This window comes from Budorcas taxicolor, chromosome 18 (genome assembly GCF_023091745.1).
Source record: "Budorcas taxicolor isolate Tak-1 chromosome 18, Takin1.1, whole genome shotgun sequence".
Taxonomy (NCBI): Eukaryota; Metazoa; Chordata; class Mammalia; order Artiodactyla; family Bovidae; genus Budorcas; species Budorcas taxicolor.
In genome coordinates, this window is record NC_068927.1 from 43,674,051 (window position 1) to 43,693,742 (window position 19,692).

Here is a 19,692-nt window from a genome sequence, read left to right on the forward strand (position 1 = left end):
CCATGACTTCCCTGGGGGGAATGCCAAGGAGGGTTCATGGCAGTAGAAGTGTGCTGTGGAGGATGAGGAAGCAACTGCCTGTGAAACACGTCGATGTGCAAGGCAGTTGTGATTAGGAGATGAACAGTGACAGTTACCCGTCAAGTGAGGCAGAATAATCTCCTGCCTCACAGTAATTCCACACGGCTGAGGAGATGGCAGTTAAACAGTCCCCAGCCCTCTCCCTCCCAGGAGAAGCAAGCCCTAGGGCTCAACCTTGTCTCTCTTTTGCACATCCCGTCCTGTTTCTTTGTGTTTCTGTTCTAGGACCCTTTGTTTCCCAAAAGACTAAGCCTGCATCTGCTACCCGTGGCTTCTCCACCCAACCTCCAGGAAGCGTCCTGCTCACACTCTGGCCAGTCCCACCTCTGCAGCACCTGAAGCTCTTGGCTGCCAGTGGGAGGAGACCAGGATGAGGCCAGGGCCACAGAGCGACAGGAGTTCGGAAGGATGTAGACTCAGGCATCCTCACTGACCACTGGTTCCTGCCTGACCCTCTGTGAGGAACACAGCTCCAGGACCAGCAACTGCCCCCCAGGCCTTCCCAGAGCAGGTTGGAAGCAGACATTGGCAACAAATCTACAGCTCAGAGCACAACGGTGCTGGGATGCATAGAGAGGAGCTTCCAAGCCTGGGTCAGAGAAAGGTGCTCAGGTCAGGAGACATCTGACCCGTCTCTCCAGAGTGGACCTGCAAAGCAAAGCCAAGTCCAGAGTGGGATGCAGCCAGAGAATTATCAAGAATTTATGGAGTGGTTTTGTGGGGAAGGGATGGAAGATAGACCTGGAAAGGCAGAGGTAGCATCCATATAGTCTAATGTTTTAGGGAATCTGGACTTTATCCTCTTGGTACCCTGAATCACTGAGGGAGTCTGGGCAGAGTTAAATGTACAATCAACTTATTGGGTTGGAAAGCACTGTAATTTGATTTGCATTTTCCTAATGACTAATGGGACTTCCCTGGTGGCTCAGATGGTAAAGCATCAAACCCTGGGAGACCTGGGTTCGATCCCTGGGTCAGGAAGATCCCCTGGAGAAGGAAATGGCAATCCACTCCAGTACTGTTGCTTGGAAAATCCCATGGACAGAGGAGCCTGGTAGGCTAAATGACTAATGGGGCTTCCCAGGTGGCACAGTGGTAAAGAATCTGCCTGCCAATGTAAGAGACATGGGTTTAATCCCTGACCCAGGAAGATCCCCTGAAGTAGGAAATGGCGACCCCTTCCAGTATTCATGCCTGAGGAGCCTGGCGGGCTACAGTCCATGGGGTCACGAAGAGTTGGATACAGTAAGCACACAAGCCATGCCAACCACACAGTGACCGAGGTTGTTGAGCATCTTTCTATGTGCTTATCAGTCACTTGTATTTTCTTTGGAGGAAAGTCTCTTTAGATTTTTAATTGCATTATCTTTTATTATTGAATTATAATGGCTCTTTATATATTTTTGATATAATTCTCTTTGAAACTAAGCAGGATTCTGCAGGACCTTCCTGGGGACAGCCCCCTTGGTCCATGGCTTCTTATTTATAGAAAAACTTTAGCCTCCTATGCCTTCCTTTTCTTAGGAGAAAATTTAATCAGTTAATAGCTAGAGAAGTAAGAAAATACAGAAACAAAGGAAAGTAGTCAAGAAAGACAAAATAATAATAGTTTAACCATGAAACAAAGTCAAGGACACTTAGTTCCATCTCACAACCTATAGAAAATATCCTGATGCATATACTTGAGTAGTTTTGCAGGAACTGAGACCACACCCCTTATCACCAGGTGAAGGAAGCTGACACTTGCTGACCACCAGCACATATACCTCAGGCCACTTGGAATCAGAAAACTGATGATTAAGATTCCCCAAATCTCACCATACTACCTCACCACCGACCAATTAGAAGAATGTACAGGAGCTGATCACAGACCCCATATCTCTCATCCCTAAAGTTGTCTTGAAAAACCATTCCTCAAAAGCCATCAGGAGTTCAGGTCTTTTGAGCTGTAGATGTCTTTTCTCCTTGATTGTCACCCTGCAATAAATGTTGTACTTTCCTTCACCACACCGCAGTGTCAGTAGATTGACTTTGCTGTGCATCAGACAAGCAGACCCAAGTTTAGTTAGTGATACCTTATCAGATAAGTGATTTATATACACTCTTCCATTCATATTTCATCCCAACAATTGATGCAGCCTCTTGCTGGTCTCCTTCCTTTGCTCTTGCTCCCCTACAACCCAGAAGCCAGCACAATCTTTTAAAATATAAATCAGGTTGCATTTCTCCATGCAATATAATCTTTGAAAAATGCTATTCTGATCAAGTCACTCCCCTTCATAAAAAATAGGTGTAAGAAAGCAAAGTTTTTCTCTGGCTTCCCATCACTACTGGGATAAGCTTCAGAGTCCTCTGCATGTTTGGTAGGGCCTCAACAATACTGCCTCTACCCATGTCTCCACCTCCCTTCCCATCACTTTCTCTCTCTTTGCACACTCATCACACCCACCCATACTAACTTGGGTTCAGAATTCCCAAGCTCCTTCCCTTCCATTCCCTTTGTATTTCAGAAGGCTTCCTCTCTCCTCTTTCTCTGGTAAATCTCTTCCATCTGTATCAGGTTAAATGGCACTTCCCTAGGGAGAATACCACGGATGCTCCAGTCTAACTTAGGTCCCTTTGACACAAGAAGGGCAGTGCCCATCACACTCATCACACTTTTCTTAGAGGAATTATTGATTGATGGGTGTTAGACTAAAAGCTTCAGAAGCACAAGGCTTGTTTCTTTTGTTTCCGGTACCAAACAGTGTCTGCAGAAGAAACGGGCAGAATTCAGATCCTCTCTAGGCACCAAGGGCCTGATGGAGGAGCTGAGGCCCTAAGACCCCCTCTCAGAGTCTCATCTCCCCAGATGAAAGCAAACCAGAGAAAGCTTATTTTAAAAGAGCATTTATTATTATTTCTGTTCTGTTCTATATTACTTGCACACCATTATTCTCAACAGATTTGGAAATCACAGACTTACAGTTTCACCCAAAGTCCTTGCTGACTTTTGGTGTTGAAAAAATTGCCATCACAATCACCCCACAATTCATTAGTAATCCATCAGCCTTTTGTTTCTCTTAAAGAACAAAGGACCATGTTTCCTACAGTTTGGGAGAGATCCATTGCCTTTTTTTTTTTCAAGTTTTATTTTAAGAATGACTTTCTAAGAGGCCTTTGAAGTATAACATAGCCACCCTTGCTAAACATAGTGTTCTCGTGAATTTTCACCTGGGATCTGAAAGGAGTCAGGGATAGAGCTGAAAGGGATTTCACTGGTCATCTTGGATGGGAAATAGGTCCAGAAAGTCATCAAGATTCACATGGACACTCTGTGATGGAGCTGGGACCACAGCCAGGACCCTAGGTGTCCACTCCATGTTCTTCCTCCTTTATATCCATTCACCCTTTGCCTGGAAATGTTACCCCTATTTCCTAGTTTTACCTTTGAGAAACTCCATTTACTGACACTCTTGGCACTTTTCTTGAAGTTGTCCCATACAAGCTCAGAGGTGAATCATGAGACCATGTTTCAGGCAACCAGTACTTTGCAATCACCTCTCCACAGTGATTGGTTTAGAATTAAACATGTGACCCAGTTAGAGCCAATGAGATGTAAGCAAGTTGTCTGTGGGAATGCTGGTCAGAGGCTTTCTCTCCTTCTACCGCAGGCTAAACAGGAGAGTGGGCAGAGATGCTGGAGCTGTTGCAGCCATCCTGTTACCAGAGATAAGAAATGGACAGGACTTGATCTGAAAATCCTGTCCCAGACCTAAGGCAGTTGGGCCTACAGGCAGCACTGCCGCTATCCTTTTAGTTATATGTTAGTTATATAACATATAGATATATGTTAAATGTTAGGGAATTTCCTTTATTTCAGGTTCTGGCCACCTGCCCAGAAAGCACCCTGCTGAATGTAGTTTGCTGATTCCCTATTTCCATGTCTCCCTCCAGAAGCGGGATTCAGCTGCAGGTCATGCAGCCACAGGCATGTGGAGGGTTCTCCACTGAAATGGCCTGAGCATCTGCAGCCTGCTGTGGCCTACCCCACCTCACCCCTGACAACTTTCAGCCTCCTCGGCCACTTGTCTCTCAGCTGGAGTGCTCTTACTTTTAGGGAGTTGAGCGGTCACATGTGACAATCTACACCAGTCTGCCTCCTCCGCCTCATTACAGCAACAGCCTGCCGTCCCCCACCCCGCACACATCTGCTGGGATCACTGGAACTTGGAACCTGTACTCTCCGTCTCACCCTAGCCCTCCAGCCCTGCCCTCATTCACAGGGGAGCAGGAGGCCTGCTGGCCCCCCAGGCTCACTCCATCCCATGACGGCACCTTCTGCAGTCTCACGCCCCTGCCTCCATAGGTCAAAGGAGGACACAGACACGCATCTGTGTTGTCAGAGCCCCCTCCCTGAGGCTGTGCAATGAGGCTTTTATTCTCCCGGCAACATCCACTGACAGCACTGCCCAAGTGCCCGGTCCCCATCTCCTGCTGGAGGCTCTTCAACCACTTAACACGGTTTTTCAATTTCCACTGCTCATGCCCATACATCTCCATCCCAGCGAATGGATTGCCATGGGAACTTTCCTCTCCAAAATTCTGATGAATGGCATTTTTATCCTGGAATGATCCCTAAGTTAAAGTGAGATTCACCAATATTCATTTTGTGATAATGGCATAGAGCACCAGATCAAAAATTCATGGCAAGCATACTCTGCAACACTCTCCCCCTTGAATGCAGGCAGAGTGAATGTCTGACTCTATGTATATGCATGTACACACACCTGCCACAGCATATCTGCATGTACGCAGTGCACGTGTGCACGCACATGTCTCCCACACGCAGCCCGTGGCGCACCCTCTCTTTCAGACTCCGTTCAGTAGTATTTCAGGAATTAACCATTCCAGGGACCGGCTGGATGACAGGCTTTCTCAATCAAGGAGAAGGCAGATGTGACTTTGGAGGAAGAGACAGTAGTGGGTGTCTGGTGTCTCCCACCTATTGCTGGCTAGAAGGGAAATCATCAGTTTCACCGCTCATCCAAAACATGGTGTAATGTTGGTGAGCAGCAAACAGCCTGGGATGCCTGCTCTCTCCCATGCAAGGAAGCAGGGAGGATGGAATATAGGCTGGACTTGGGTACCAGGACTATACCAGCAGGACCTCAAAGTCCAAAGCCGATCCCACACAAGGGGGAGTGCTCATCTCCAAGGAACTCTCCCAGGGTCTTAGGTGAGTGTCTTTAAGCTAAAAGCAATTGTTGAAATGAAGACTTCTCACAAATCATGATAAAGATCCTTGCCTCTCCCTCCCACGGCTAGCAAGAGACAGCCCTCTCTGTCTCACAAACCCTAAAGCCCCTTCTCTGGCCATCAGTGAACCTTTCTTCTTTGTGTCATGCCCCGCATGACTGGCCCCACAAAGCCCAGGCCAGGAACGTTCCCATTTATTTCCTCCTTTCCTAGACTTATGCCTCTAATCTGTTTTTATTCTGTCATTCCCATGACTTGGAACACCGATGCAATGTGAATAAGGAGTAGGGGGACCGTGGATGGTCCCCCTTTCTGACTATCTTCCAGCCGTAATAATTCATCATCACCTACCAGCAAGCAGCCACCATGGTCCATGGCAAGAAGGCACAGCACATTTAGCAGTGGCATGAAAACACTTGGCTTCTGTTTTTTTACTATATATATATATATTTATTTTCTTCCTCCTTTTGACACACAAGAAAGAGAACCCTAAATCCCCATACCCTGCCACGTTATGAATCTTCTGTCCCTAACTGTGCCTTTGGGTCACTCTTGGCCAGTCTTTCGAAGGAAATGCTACCTGGCCTTCCAGACTTTGGTTTATCACCTTGGTTGCCTTCTGCCAGGTTTGCTCTGTCATGAGAGCAGTTTCTTATTTACTATGAGGAAGCATGGTGGTGATAATTAGAGCTGGGATTTTTTGCTTATATACATATTTATGTATAAATACAAGACACATAACTGGCCTCTTCAGCTTCCTAAAATATTCTTCAACCAGGATGTTCATCAACCCCACTGGTGGCCCAAGGCTGCGTGGGTGGGTGCTGTGCCTCGCATTTTCTGAGCACTGTTGACACAGGGTAGAGCCGAGGGGAATGTTTGTGAACAGTGAGTTATTCCTAGCTCCCTGTCTCCCTAGAAGAGGGAGAAGCCACACTCCCTGCCTTGAAGCCACACCCATCCCCTTCTCTCTTCTCTCAGTCCCAACGTGAATATTCTAATCCCTTCAAGGATAAAAGGGGAGGCAAGGCTTTGCTATTTCCAATTCCAAAAGTGTTGAGGATGAAGTTGACACATTCTTAAGGAAGAAGAAGAAGAAGAAGTGGAGGGGTGTCTCTGCCAGAGTAGAGAGACTAGATGAGGCATTGTGAGATAAGGATACCACCATGAGAACAGAAGCATTTGTAGGGAGGGGCTCTGTGCGGGGGAAGGGAGCCATGGGCAGAGTAGTTAACAGAATCTTAGCCATTTCGGACTCTTGTGGGAGAAGGCGAGGGTGGGATGATTTGAGAGAATAGCATTGAAACATGTATATTACCATATGTGAAACAGATCGCCAGTCCAGGTTTGATGCATGAGACAGGGTGCTCAGGGCCAGTGCACTGGGATGACCCTGAGGGATGGGGTGGGGAGAGAGGTGGGAGGGGGATTCAGGATGGGGAACACACATACACCATGGCTGATTCATGTCAATGTATGGCAAAAACCACTATGATATTGTAAAGTAATTAGCCTCCAATTTAAATAGATTAAAAAATAATAACAATTAAAAAAATTACAGGGAGGAAAAAATGAAGAGTATGGTAGTAAGAGACACGAACTGCTATACATAAAGTAAATAAGCAACAAAGATTCACTGTATAGCACAGGGTATAGACAGCATCATATAATAGAATATAACCTATAATGGAATACAATTTGAAAAATTAAAACTGAATCACTTTGCTGTACACCTGGAACTAACACAATGTTGTATATCAAGTAAATTTCAATCAATGCTAAAATACAATGTCTCTTTCTCACTCCCCAGCTCAGGGATGTTGAAACATAGGAATAGGAAACCCACTTTCCAATGGGTTCCACCTCCTCCCCCTACTTCAGCAAAGCATCCCCAAGTGCACTGAAAGCTTTCTGCAGGTGAAGAGAGGGAGAAAACAAAGTTGAAAATCCTCAAAGTCAGACTCAGTGTGAATTTGAGAGATCTCAGAAATAGCCCCCAACTATAATATTCATAGTCTCACCTTTAAAATGGAGGGGGTTGGACTTGAATTGTTAGGTAAAATAGGACACTCAGCTAAATTTGAATTTCAGATAAGCAATGAATAATTCTTTAGTATAAGTATGTCCCAAATATTTCATGGGACATGTATGTACTAAGAATTTACTCACTATTTATCTGAAATTCAATTTTAATCGGCCATCTTTTTGTTGGCTGGTTTTTCCCTTTTTGAATCAAGATCAGGCAAAATTTCCAGGGGTTCCTTGAGTTCTGCCATTCTCCCATTCTGTCTTCACCCTGAAGAGAGGCAGGAGAGAGTCACTGTGCCACGGCTGAGGGAGATAAACACACAAGACGAGTGTCCTTGCATCACTGCTGTCCTCTTGAGGAAGGCAAACAGGCAAAACAGGGATGGACTGGGAGTTTGGGATTAGCAGTTGCAAACTATTATATATAGGATGGATAAGCAACAAGGTCCTACTGTATATCACAGGAAACTATATTCAATACCCTACAATAAACCATAATGGAAAAGAACATGAAAAAGAAGGTATATATGTATGTATATATATGTATATATATATATATATCTGAATCAGTTTTCTGTACAATAGAAATTAACACAACATTTTAAATCAACTATACTTCAATAAAGTAAATAAATAAATAAAACTAAGTGGGCCAACATTTGTTAAAAACACGTAGGTTGTTGGCAGTAACTCTGATCCACTGGGTCTGGACACCCCAGCCTGCAGAGTCTGGACCACCCAATGTCAGGGACCAACTGGGAAATACCAATTCATAGTTAAAAAGATAAAATTCTGCGTAATCTGTGTTGGTAACCCAAGAAACTGACACTTACACCAGAGAGGGGGGAAAAAAAAAGGCTAATACTCTGTGTGACAAATTGTATTCATTTTTTTTTCCTAAACCACTAATTATTTTACCTGTATGAAATTCCTCTATTATTTTCACTGCTGGAAAATCACAGGGTGGTAAGTGCTGCTAGTACCTGTCACAGACAAGGCGTAAACAACGCAAGACAATAAAACCTCATAGAGCTCGGCATGCACAATAGTGGCTTGTTGCGCTCACCAGTGAAACAAAACATCAAAGCTAAAAACATTAACCAATGGTAGCCTGAAGAAAGGAACGTGCCAAGTGAGTTTGAAGACTGAATTCCTAATATTCCCAGACAACAGACTTTACGGATAAGAGAGAGTCGGGGGGAAAGGTCCTGGAGAAGGAGGCTAACAAGGAGCTGTCAAGATGGGAATGAGCTGCTCACCAAATGGGTAGCACTGTCCTGCACATCTGGTTAGCACTTTACAGTTTACAAATTGTTCATCGATCTTCCTCCCAGCTGCATGAAATAGGACAAAACCCTCCAGGAAGTGACTCATGGAGAAGTCTGTGATTTGACCAAGAGTACTAAGATTTAAGGCAGAGATGGTGAATATATATATAAAGCAGAGACTAAAAAATCTTTAAAAAAATAGCTCATGGAGTACCCAGTCTAGTTGGAGGAACACCCGTGTATCAAATCACCACACTGATGAATGTCAAATTGGAAAAGGAGTTAAAGATAAGACTTGAGTCCATGAAAGTAGTGTTGGGGGCAGAAGGCGAATCTGACTTAGCTACAGGGCATGAAGGATGGCTCCCTTTTGGGGGTGACATGGAGCTGACATTAGAGGTTAATAGGGTGGGATCCTGGACAAAGTTTGGTGGCTCATATGGCATTAAATAAGGAGGTGAAATGGCAAGGAAAGGATTAGGGCAAGACGGGGTGTGTTAGCAGCGGCCAGATCAATCCAGGGCCCAGAGGCCATGCTAAGAGTTTGAGAACTCTTGAAGTGGCATTAAGCAAAAGAGTGCGAGCAGTTTCTTTTGTCAAGGCTTTTACGATGCTGTCGTCTCCACTGTGTCACCATGATCCAGGCTCCAGAGCCTCACCTTCATTCACTGCAAGAGTTTAGGGGTTCTGCAGGTTTTTAAAGAGGGTTTGCTATCAGCAGACAAGCCAGATACAACCTAGCAAAGCCTCAGTTAGAAGTGTGTCTCCACAGGCAATGCTGACCCCAGTGGGACAGAAGCTTAGTGGATGTGGCTGCATCTACTGGGAAGAGATTTCTATAGCTCCTCTTCAGGGTGGGGCAGCTTTTGTCCTGGCTTGGGTGGAGACTGGAGGGCTTCTTGGGCATCAGCCATGAGTGTGGATTGTGAAAGGAGAGGTTGAGTTCCTGCTATTCCATACTCCTGGGTCCTGAAGGTCTGGTCCTTTTGTCTCGAGCCCCTTGTTATGGGCCCTTCATCTTCACCCATATCCTCCACCTCAAGAATTACTTTCAGCTCAGGATATAGGAAATTTTTCTTTTATCGATAGGAATTCTTCCAAATCTATTGTCACGTAACTCCTTTCCATCTCCCTGAGGCCTAACTTTGGATTCTCAACAACTAGAATTTTACCTCTGTATTCTGCTTGAGTGCTATTTTTTTTTTTTCCCCTAAGCATTGAATATTAAATGCCTGAATGAATGGGTTAAAGTCAGGAGGAGAAGGAAACAGTGTTATTCTATCCCCATGTTTTCCATTTGCAAAGATTACTCTGAATACCTCATGGAAAATGGTGGAGTAAGGATAGGTTAGTTGATAGTTACTGCATAGTCAATAGAAGGAGATGGTAACTTGAAGTTGGTTGATTGAACTGGTCATGAAGAGTCCATATTCCATATAGATTAGGAGACAGGAGATTGAGTCTTGGCAATATTTGGATATGGAGACCAGAGAAAGAGAGTTCAGGAGAACCCAAATTCTCTTTTATAGCTGGCTGAGGGTAGGGGTGACTTCCACGGAAATGAGAAACTAGAGATGAGGGCCGAGTTTGGGAAGAAAAACCATGATTTTTTTCTTTTGAACACACTGAGTTTAGAGTGCATTTAGACTATTTAATTTAAGATGGGAATTAGCCAGAAATATGAATCTAGTGCTTGGCAGAGGGGTAATCATTGCAGATAAGAGTATGGAAGCTCAGCAATAAAGGAGATTGCCAAAGGAAAAATAAGGAGTAAGAAATGTCTTGGACAACTGTGGCATCTCACAGTTGAACAGAAAAGAATGAGCCTTCAAAGAGACTGAAAAGGAAATTGTAGACCAACAGACAGAGAACCCAGTGGATATGCCATCAAAGAATCCAAAGGTAGAGGTGGTTTCAATGATGTAGCTGTGGTTCCCAGTGCCCAACGCTGTTAAAGATGAAGGGAAGACACAGACATAGAGAACAGACCTATGGACATGGGGTGGGGGGAGGAAGGAGAGGGTGGGATGTATGGAGAGAATAACGGGGAAACATATATTACCATATGTAAAATATATAGCCAATGGGAATTTGCTGTATGACTCAGGGAACTCAAACCAGGGCTCTGAAACAACCTAGAGGGATGGGATGGGGAGAGAGGTGGGAGGGAGGGGACATATGGGTACCTATGTTTGGCAGAAACCAACACAATTCTATAAAGCAATTATCCTTTAATTAAAAATCGATCAATTTAAAATAAAAAAGAATTCAAAGCAGCCATTGAATTTAGGGACATGAAAGTCACTGATAAACAATGATACTGTTGGTAGAGAGATGTGGCCAGAAACCAATGCAGCGAACTTCATTGTGAATGGGGGGTCAGGGGGGTGAGGAAGAGAACAAAATTGTGTTGATGACATAGACGGTCTCTACTTCTTTGTGAAACCAGAGGCCATTCTTTCCTCCAGTTTGTCTGTGGCTGAGACACTAGCAATAGGTTAGGAGCTGATGGAAGATGTGGAATCCAGAGAGGTTCATTCTATTTGCTTCCTTGCCTGCTTGTTTGTTTTAATTTAGGAATTTTGAGTATGCTCACCCCAATAAGAAGGTCCCAGTGGGGGAAAGAGGAGTTGCAGAGAAAAGAAAGGAAAGGATAATTAATCAACAGCATCGGTTCCTATAAATGTATTGATAGTCGGGATGGGACCCAACATTTTGGCGGTGAGGGGATAGAGAATCTACTTTGGACAGAAGGGAGAGCATTCTCCACCCCACAGTGAGATGGGAGGATGAAGGAGGGGGAGGATCTGTGCAGGCGTAGATGACTAGGGGCTTAGCCTCAGGATGCATTGCCCCAGTGTGATATTTTCTACCTTCTCAGGAGGAGGTACCATCTGCTGAAGGGGGTAAATCAAGCATTTGAAGGGAGCAGACATGTTTTGAATTACATCTCTAAGAATGAGAAAGGAAGTTAATCTGAGAGATCTAGCAGAGGAGTCTAGCATTGGGAGACCTTCTAGGGTTGGTGCTCACAGGTTTTAAATAGAAATAGAGAAGCTTCTGATCTAAGAATCGAATTTTTTTTTTTTTTTTTTTTTTTTGCCACATCAGGCAGCTTGTGGGATCCTAGTTCCCTGACTAGGGATTGAACCCAGACCCTCAGTAGTGAAAGCACCAAGTCCTAACCACTGGACCACAGGGAAGTTTCAAGAATGGAATAGTTGAATCGGCCTCCATCTGTTCTCCCAAAGAGCAGAGGCACATTCATTCCTGATTCACGTAAACTCTATTAGTTAAATAAAATGAGCGTGCGACTATTTACAAATAGTCACTTATAGCTAGCTCCATCTCCCCAATAATACAGGTGCTCTTTTTGACTGTAACTTCCCTGTCATTTGTCCCATCCTTTTTCTCCTTTCTCTCTACCATTTTGGGCAGAGAGCGTGTCAATGACATTCAAAGAAAAAGATGGGGTACAGCTTGTGGAAGCATTGTGAAAAGTTAGCAGTGTGCAAGCTAACTGAATATGGATATTATTACTGTGTCAGTAGTGATAAGCCTAATGTGGATGATATTAAATTGTGCTTTTTGAGTGTTTTGATATGTTTTCAAAGTGCATCCATACACAGCATCTTTTCTGCTTGCAAAATCGCTAATGAGTTGGAAATTATTATTTTCAGTCCAGGAAACAGATTGGTTAGTTGAAGGTCAGAAGCAAGGGAATATTACCCTGAAGGTGAAATCCAGGACTTGGGACCCCAAGGAGGGAACTTGTTCCATTAACGCCCAAGGATGCCCAACCTTGAGAATATCTAATATAGATTAATCCACCTCAGAGTTGATATTGGAAGGTGAATCCCCAGACTAGTTTTTTTGATTGCAGAGTTTAGTTTTCAGACTTTCAGGCACACACCTGGCCACACCTGTGTACCATCTGCAAGGTCCAGAGGTTTGGCCACAGACCACAGAGAACCACTTTCCACAGCTTCCCTACCTTCTACAGCGAGAAAACTTGCTGTGGATCATATTTGTCTAAAGTTCTTTTCTTCACCTAATCCTTTTGGGACAACTGTGATGGAACAAAAGCCCTGCCTGGGGGAAAGGACATTTTCCTGCAAGTGCAGAGCCCAGAACCACATGGGCAATGCCTGGCCATAGTCTATACATCTAAAACTAATCTCAGAGAGCCTGAGGCTGGTCAAAGGAACCCAGTAAATGCATTCTTTTTCCAGGAGCTTTGAAAGAAACACATCATCCATACAAACTTCCCCATGCACCTCCCTTGAGCATACATGTTTTGCCAATATTAGCAAAGAAAGAAATATCCAAATAACTTTGAAGACAGAAAAATGTGTCTTGCAGTTCCACAGATAAAAAATAGTAAAAATAGTAAAACCACCATCGGACAAACCAAAACAAAATGCCAAGGACTTGACAGGTCTATTTTTCAGAGATGAATTAGGAGGAGGGTATGCACTTGGAAACTGGGACACTGGTGTTGAATGGGGAACTCAGGTCTTGTTCGCCTCCACAGAGCTCTTTTTTCTTTTGTTGGTGTGAATCCAGGAATCTGTACCATGCTTTGGAAGATGTTCTTGGGTTTCAGGGGGAAATTAGTTGCGTGCATTCGAAGCTAGGATATGGCTGAGTCTATTCCATTTCTTAAATGTCTAAGAAATATCAAGAGGATCTATGAAGCTAAAGGACCCATGTTAATGCAACATTAGAGAACTTGATTAGAGCCCAGCACTCAGGAAAATCATTTTCAGCTTCACACATGCTACATTGCACATGTAATATGTTGTCTTTGATGTTATTTGCCATTTATTAAACGTATCTGCTAATATGAAGTGTTCCATTTCCTGACTATAGAGTGTTAAAAAGTTCAATCTCAGTTTACACTCACTCTGTGGAAACCTGATTTCCTGAGCCCTTCCTTGAGCCAAGGCTGAGGGTCAAAGGAGCCTTAAAATTCTATTTATTGAGTGCCTAAGCTATGAACTACGTCAGGGAGATCATAACTAAACCAGATTCCATCTCTGCCCTCTAGAGGCTTACAGTTTGGTGGGGAGAAAGACATACGGAACTAATTAATACACGATAGCAAATGCAGTAATATGGATGTATCAAATGCATCAACGAATACCAGAGAAAAGACAAGATTCATCCCGATGGGGAGGGAAGGTGGGAAAGACTTGTGGGGTAGGCAGCATGTAAGCTGGGCATACGCAACAGTGATTCTGGTTTAAACAGAAGAAAAAAAAATGAGGGACAATCCTCAACTTTTTTTAAAAAGAGCAACAGATTGTCAAAGTGAGGTTCTTCCAGGTTTTATGTCACTTGAGATGCCAACTTGATATATATCCGAAGAAACTGCTGAGTCGGAGACTAACCCCCACCCTGCACGAAGGACATGCAATGGAACTGAGATACACATTTTCCTATTTACAAACAAGGTCTCAGTAAACATGGTTGGTTATACCTCCTTGTGCTAATTTCTAATGCTTCCCTATGATAGATTCTGAAAGTTCAGTAAGAGGAGTAAAATTTTCTCTTTGCCCTCCAAATTGGTTGACTATCTTTAAACTATTTAAATATCCTTTATTGTTTTTATTCTATTAGATTGCTTGAATTTTCTTACTGATTTATAAGCATTCTCATGCATTTTGGAGAATTATCTTCATCATATTTGATGCAAATATTTTCTCCCAGTGTCGTATTTCACTTGAGACATTTTCTAATTCTATACATTTTTAAACTTGTGTTAATTTCAAATTTACCCATCTTTTTCTATATTTTTATAGTTATTGAACTAAATCCTAGTGTTCTTTTTTACATGCTAACAATTTTATTTATGTGTGTGCATATGTGTTTAGGATTTTAATATATCTTAAATTCATTTTGTGAGTTTTATAAGTTAGCTATTTAACATGTAGAACCAGTACTCCCAGTTTCTTCACCACCTCTTTCTATCTCCACTGATTTCAAATAGTGCATCTTATAACTCTAAAATACACAAGGATCTGTTTCTAGAAATTTTAGTCTCTTCCATCTATTTGTATATTCTTAAGGAAAATCTGACTTCTTTAATGATTAGAGCTTCATAAATTTGACATCAGATGGTTAAAGTTCATTCTTTTGATCATCTGTTTCAAAATTGCATGGCTGTCCACAACCATTTATCTTCTATTTGAATTTTAGAATCTGCTTGCCGATTTCCATAATAATCTCATTGCAAATTTGATTACATTAAATTTTTAGATAATTTGGGGGAGAAGGAACATCTTTAAAATAGATCTTCCCAGCCACGAACATTAAGTCACCCTCCACTTATATTCAAATATTAATTTATTAAATATTAGATTTTCCAAGAAATGTTGTCATTATTCTTAGACTTATATACTCCCAGTTGTGGTATTTTATAGATTGTTGTTGTTATTTTAAACAAAGTGCATTGTACTTGGTTATTGCTAGTGTAGAGAAAAGCTTTTGAATATTAATCTTGTATCTGACCAATCTGTTGAAATCTTATATCAATATTAATGTATTGTTAATTGATTACTTAATTGTTAATAGAGCCTCTTGAATTATTTAAAGTAGTTAATCATATCATTTTCAAGTAAAGGCACTTTTGTTTTTTCCAACTTTATCTCCTCCCTTTTCTCTCTTGCTAATTGGCTAAAACATGTAGTTTAAAAAAACAGTAAACATTTTTATATTTCCTAACTTTAAAGGTAGTGCTTATGTTTAACCAATACTTTGTATGTCTGTTGTAATTTTTTGATATTTACTTCTATCCCTAGCTTATTATTTCATCATGATATGATGATAATTTTTTATGCTTTTGATGGCTATTATGAGAAATAAATGGTTTTACTGTGTTAATGTATGAAATTACAGTAACAAAATCTATTATATAGAAACTCCCAAATTTACATCTCCAGTTCTAAATTTTTCCTTGACTTCTTAACTTGTTATAATTAACTGCTTCTTGAGAACTCCACTGGAATGAACAATAGACTTTGCAAACTTAAATACAAAACCAAACTTTTGACTTTAGCAAATGGCCCTTCCGTCCATGTTCCATCCACCAGGTCCTCAGGGAAAAACACTGAAGTCATCCTCAGCTTCTTCATTTCTCTAATATATCATATTCAATCCACTAGAGAATCTTAAAATTCACTTTCCAAACATGTCTGGAATTGCAGCCATCTCCATTTTTATCCCTCTAGCCCAAAGCACCAGCACTTCTCACCTGGATAATTTCACTTATTTTCAGCTGATTTCCACATTTCCATGTTTGTTCCCTTCAATCTGTTCTCAAACCAACCACCCCCAGGATCCTCATGGTGTCTGCTACTCAAAATGTTCGTTCCCCGGATGCTTCAATTAAAATCCAAAATCATTCCTTGGCCTGCAAAACACAGTCTGATCCATGACACTTTTCAGTGTCTTCTACCCCCTTTTTCTTGGTCATTGGGTTTCAACATAAGTCGTCTTGCTAGCCTTTCACCCCACCCCCTAAGCTCCACGTTACGACACTCCCAACTCAGGGACTTTGCAGTTGCTGTTCCTCTGCATGGAAAGTTATTTCCACAGATACTCATATGGTTCCCTCCCTCATTTTATTCAGGTCTCTCCTGAAATACCACTCTGTGAGAAGAGCCTTCTTTGAGTACCCGGTCTCAACTGGCCCATATTCATCATTTTCTATTTCTTTATCCTGTTTGATTTTCATCACCACCTGACATTACATTATATATTTTAATCTTCTTCATTGCTTATGTCTCCAATTATAATGAGAATTCTATACAGAAATTTTCTGTCTATTTTACTCACTGATGTATTCCCACTGACTAGAAAAAATTAAAATGTATCCAGACCTTGCCACATGTCTGCTCTAGAGATGGGAAAACCACCCCCATTTAAGAACCACTGTGTTAAAGGCTTATACTAGAATAAAGGTCTCAAATCAGTAATCTAAGCTTCCGCATGAAAAAATGAGTGGCAATAATGAAACACACACCCAGAAAAATACAATAGAAAAAGTCAACAAAACCACAAGCTGACTATTTGGGAAAAAAGATAAATTAAAATTGATAAACCTCTAGTTAGACTAACCAAGGAAAAAAAAGAGAAGATATAAATGACCACCATTAGGAGAAAAAGAGGGAATATAACTAGAGACCCATAAATAAAGATGAATGTCTATGTTATAATATTATTATTAGACAAAATAGACTTCAGGACAAGGAATGTGCTCCCCAAAGATACAGAAGAACAAGACAAAGCAAATACAAATCCTACATACCTATGTCTGCAGTAACAGGCCTTCAAAATGCACAAAACGACATTGTATGAATCTCTTGGCTGCCCATCTGAAACCATCACAACATTGTTCATCTGCTATACTCCAATATAAAACACAAAGTTTAAAAGACAAAACGAAAGTTGGAGATTGTACCGTTCCTGTTCAATACTTGATAGAACAAGTAGACAGAAAATCAAGACACAGAGGATATGAACATCTACCAACTTAACTTCATTGACATATATAAACACTCTACCCAAATTAGGAGAATGTTTCTATCTTCAAATATTCAGAGAATAATCACCCAAATAGACTACATGTTGGACAATAAAAGAATTGCTAGTAAATTCAAAAGGACTGAAATCAGAATTAAACTAGCAATAAAAAAACAGATATTTGGAAAATCATCAAGTGCTTGGAAAATTGGACAAGACTCCTACGCAACCTACATACAAAGCAGAAGTTCACAGGAAAAATTAGAAACTATATTTAACCTGAATGAAAATAAAATTATAATAGATTAAAACCACGTGGAGTCTAGTCCTTAAAAGGGAATTCATAGTTTTAAATAATTGTGTTTGAAATAAGTTCCAAAGTCTAAGCTTTCACCTTAAAAATTTAGAAAAAGAAAAGCAAATTAAAATAAAAGGAAGAAGAAAATGGGAATTTTACAAGACAAGAGCTATCAGAATTCAAGTAAATGAAAAATAAAGCATAAAATAATAAAACCGAAAGCTTTCTTTTAAAAAAAAAATCAGTAAATTTGATGAAACTCTAGCTTTGATGATCAAGAAAAAAGATGAGAAGCAAGGATTAACAATAATACGAATGAAAATGGAGGTACCATATTATATCCTACAGGTTTTAAAAGGATAATATGGGGATATTACCCACAACTTTATGAAAGATAAATCACTAAAACTGACTAAGGTAGAAATGGAAAATCTGAGTAGCTCTATGCCCCTATGAAAGATGTTGAAATCATCAATTAAAAACCTTACCAGAAAGAAATCTCTAGGCCCAGAAGGCTTCTCTGGTCAATTCTATAAAACAGTTTATAAATTCTATCAAACGGTTGCGGAGGAGGCCGGAGAGCACTTGGCGGCAGCGGCAGCGGCGGCGGCTGGACGGGCGGCTGCAGCAGTAGCAGCTACGCACTCCCTGTGCCGCGGCCAAGCCCCTCGAGCCGCCCACCGCCCCCGGCGCTGCCTGACCCCGCGGGCGCCTCCGTCACCCTCCAGCCCCGGCAGCGCCCCCAGTCGTCCTCCGACCGGCCCTCGACCTTCTGCGCCAGCCGCAGGCGCAGCCGCAGCCTTAGGCACAGCCACCGACACAACCCTAGCCCCTACTGCAGCTCCTCCAGACACAGTCTCTACGCCGACTTCCTGGAAGCTGGGGTGCTTTTGTCCAAAATCAGCTCGTTTGCCTACGTGCGCACCGCGCCCTGCAACGACCTGCAGGCCACCAAGCTGGCTCCGGGCAAGAAGGAGCCCCTGGAGTCGCAGTACCAGGTGGGCCCGCTCCTGGGCAGCGGGGGCTTCGGCTCGGTGTACTCAGGCATCCGTGTCGCCGACAACTTGCCGGTGGCCATCAAGCACGTGGAGAAGGACCGGATTTCTCACTGGGCAGAGCTGCCTAATGGCACCTGAGTGCCCATGGAAGTGGTTCTGCTGAAGAAGGTGAGCTCGGGCTTCTCCGGCGTCCATGAGGCTCCTAGATTGGTTTCAGAGGCCCGACAATTTCGTCCTGGAGAGGCGGGAACCGGTGCAAGACCTCTTCGACTTTATCACGGAAAGGGGAGGTCCTGCAGGGGGAGCTGGCCTGCAGCTTCTTCTGGCAGGTGCTGCAGGCGGTGCGGCCCAGCCACGACTGCAGGGTGCTTCACCGCGACATCAAGGGCGAGATCGTCCTTACCGACCTCAGTCGCGGCGAGCTCAAGCTCATCGACTTCGGGTCGGGGGCGCTGCTCAAGGACACCGTCTACACGGACTTTGATGGGACCCGAGTGTATCCTCCAGAGTGGATCCACTACCGTGGCACGTCGGCAGCCGTCTGGTCTCTGGCAGCGGGTCTCTTCAGAGTGGCAACATCTTATTAGATGGTGCTTGGCCTTGAGGCCATCAGATCGGCCATCCTTCGAAGAAATCCAGAACCAGCCGTGGATGCAAGATGTCCTCCTGCCCCAGGAAACTGCTGAGATCAGTCTTCACAGCCTGTCGCCAGGGCCCAGCGAATAGCTTCTCCAACAGGTTCTTCCTTCCCTGTCAAATGCTCCAGGGAGGGGAAGTGTCTTGTCTCCAGCTTCCGGAGTACCAGTGGCACTTATTTTCAAACAGTACAGTGCTTGATACAGAAACAACATTTACAACTCATTCCAGACCCCAGGCTCCTGGAGGCTGCTTCCCAAAAGGCAGGAAGAGATTCCACTCCACTCCAGGCGTCCTAGGCCTCCACTCCTCCCATAGAAGCTCGCCTTCTCACTGATGTCCAGTATCGCTGGACTCTGCAAAATCCCAGGGGTGGGAGGGAGTGGAGGGGTGGGAGTAGGTCAGGATCCTGCCATGGAGCTGTTCGCTTCATCAAGAGTTCTGCTGAATGCCGCGGCAGGTCAGGCAGGGGGGGACGCAGGTTGGGGTGGGTTAGGACTAGCACCATTGACAAGTCCCTGTCACCTCTTCCGACTTTCTGAAGCCTTCTGTGGGGACTCTGGCTGTGCTGGGAGAAATATGTGAACTTGCCTCTTTTACCGGCCGCTTCTCCAAAAAT

General features: G+C 43.1%; 1 pseudogene; it reads left to right on the plus strand.

Annotated features, from left to right (window-relative positions):
* LOC128063923 (serine/threonine-protein kinase pim-1-like) overlaps nucleotides 1-19,163 on the plus strand; it is a 115,641-nt pseudogene extending 96,478 nt beyond the window's left edge.
* Nucleotides 19,164-19,692: the final 529 nt, after the last annotated feature.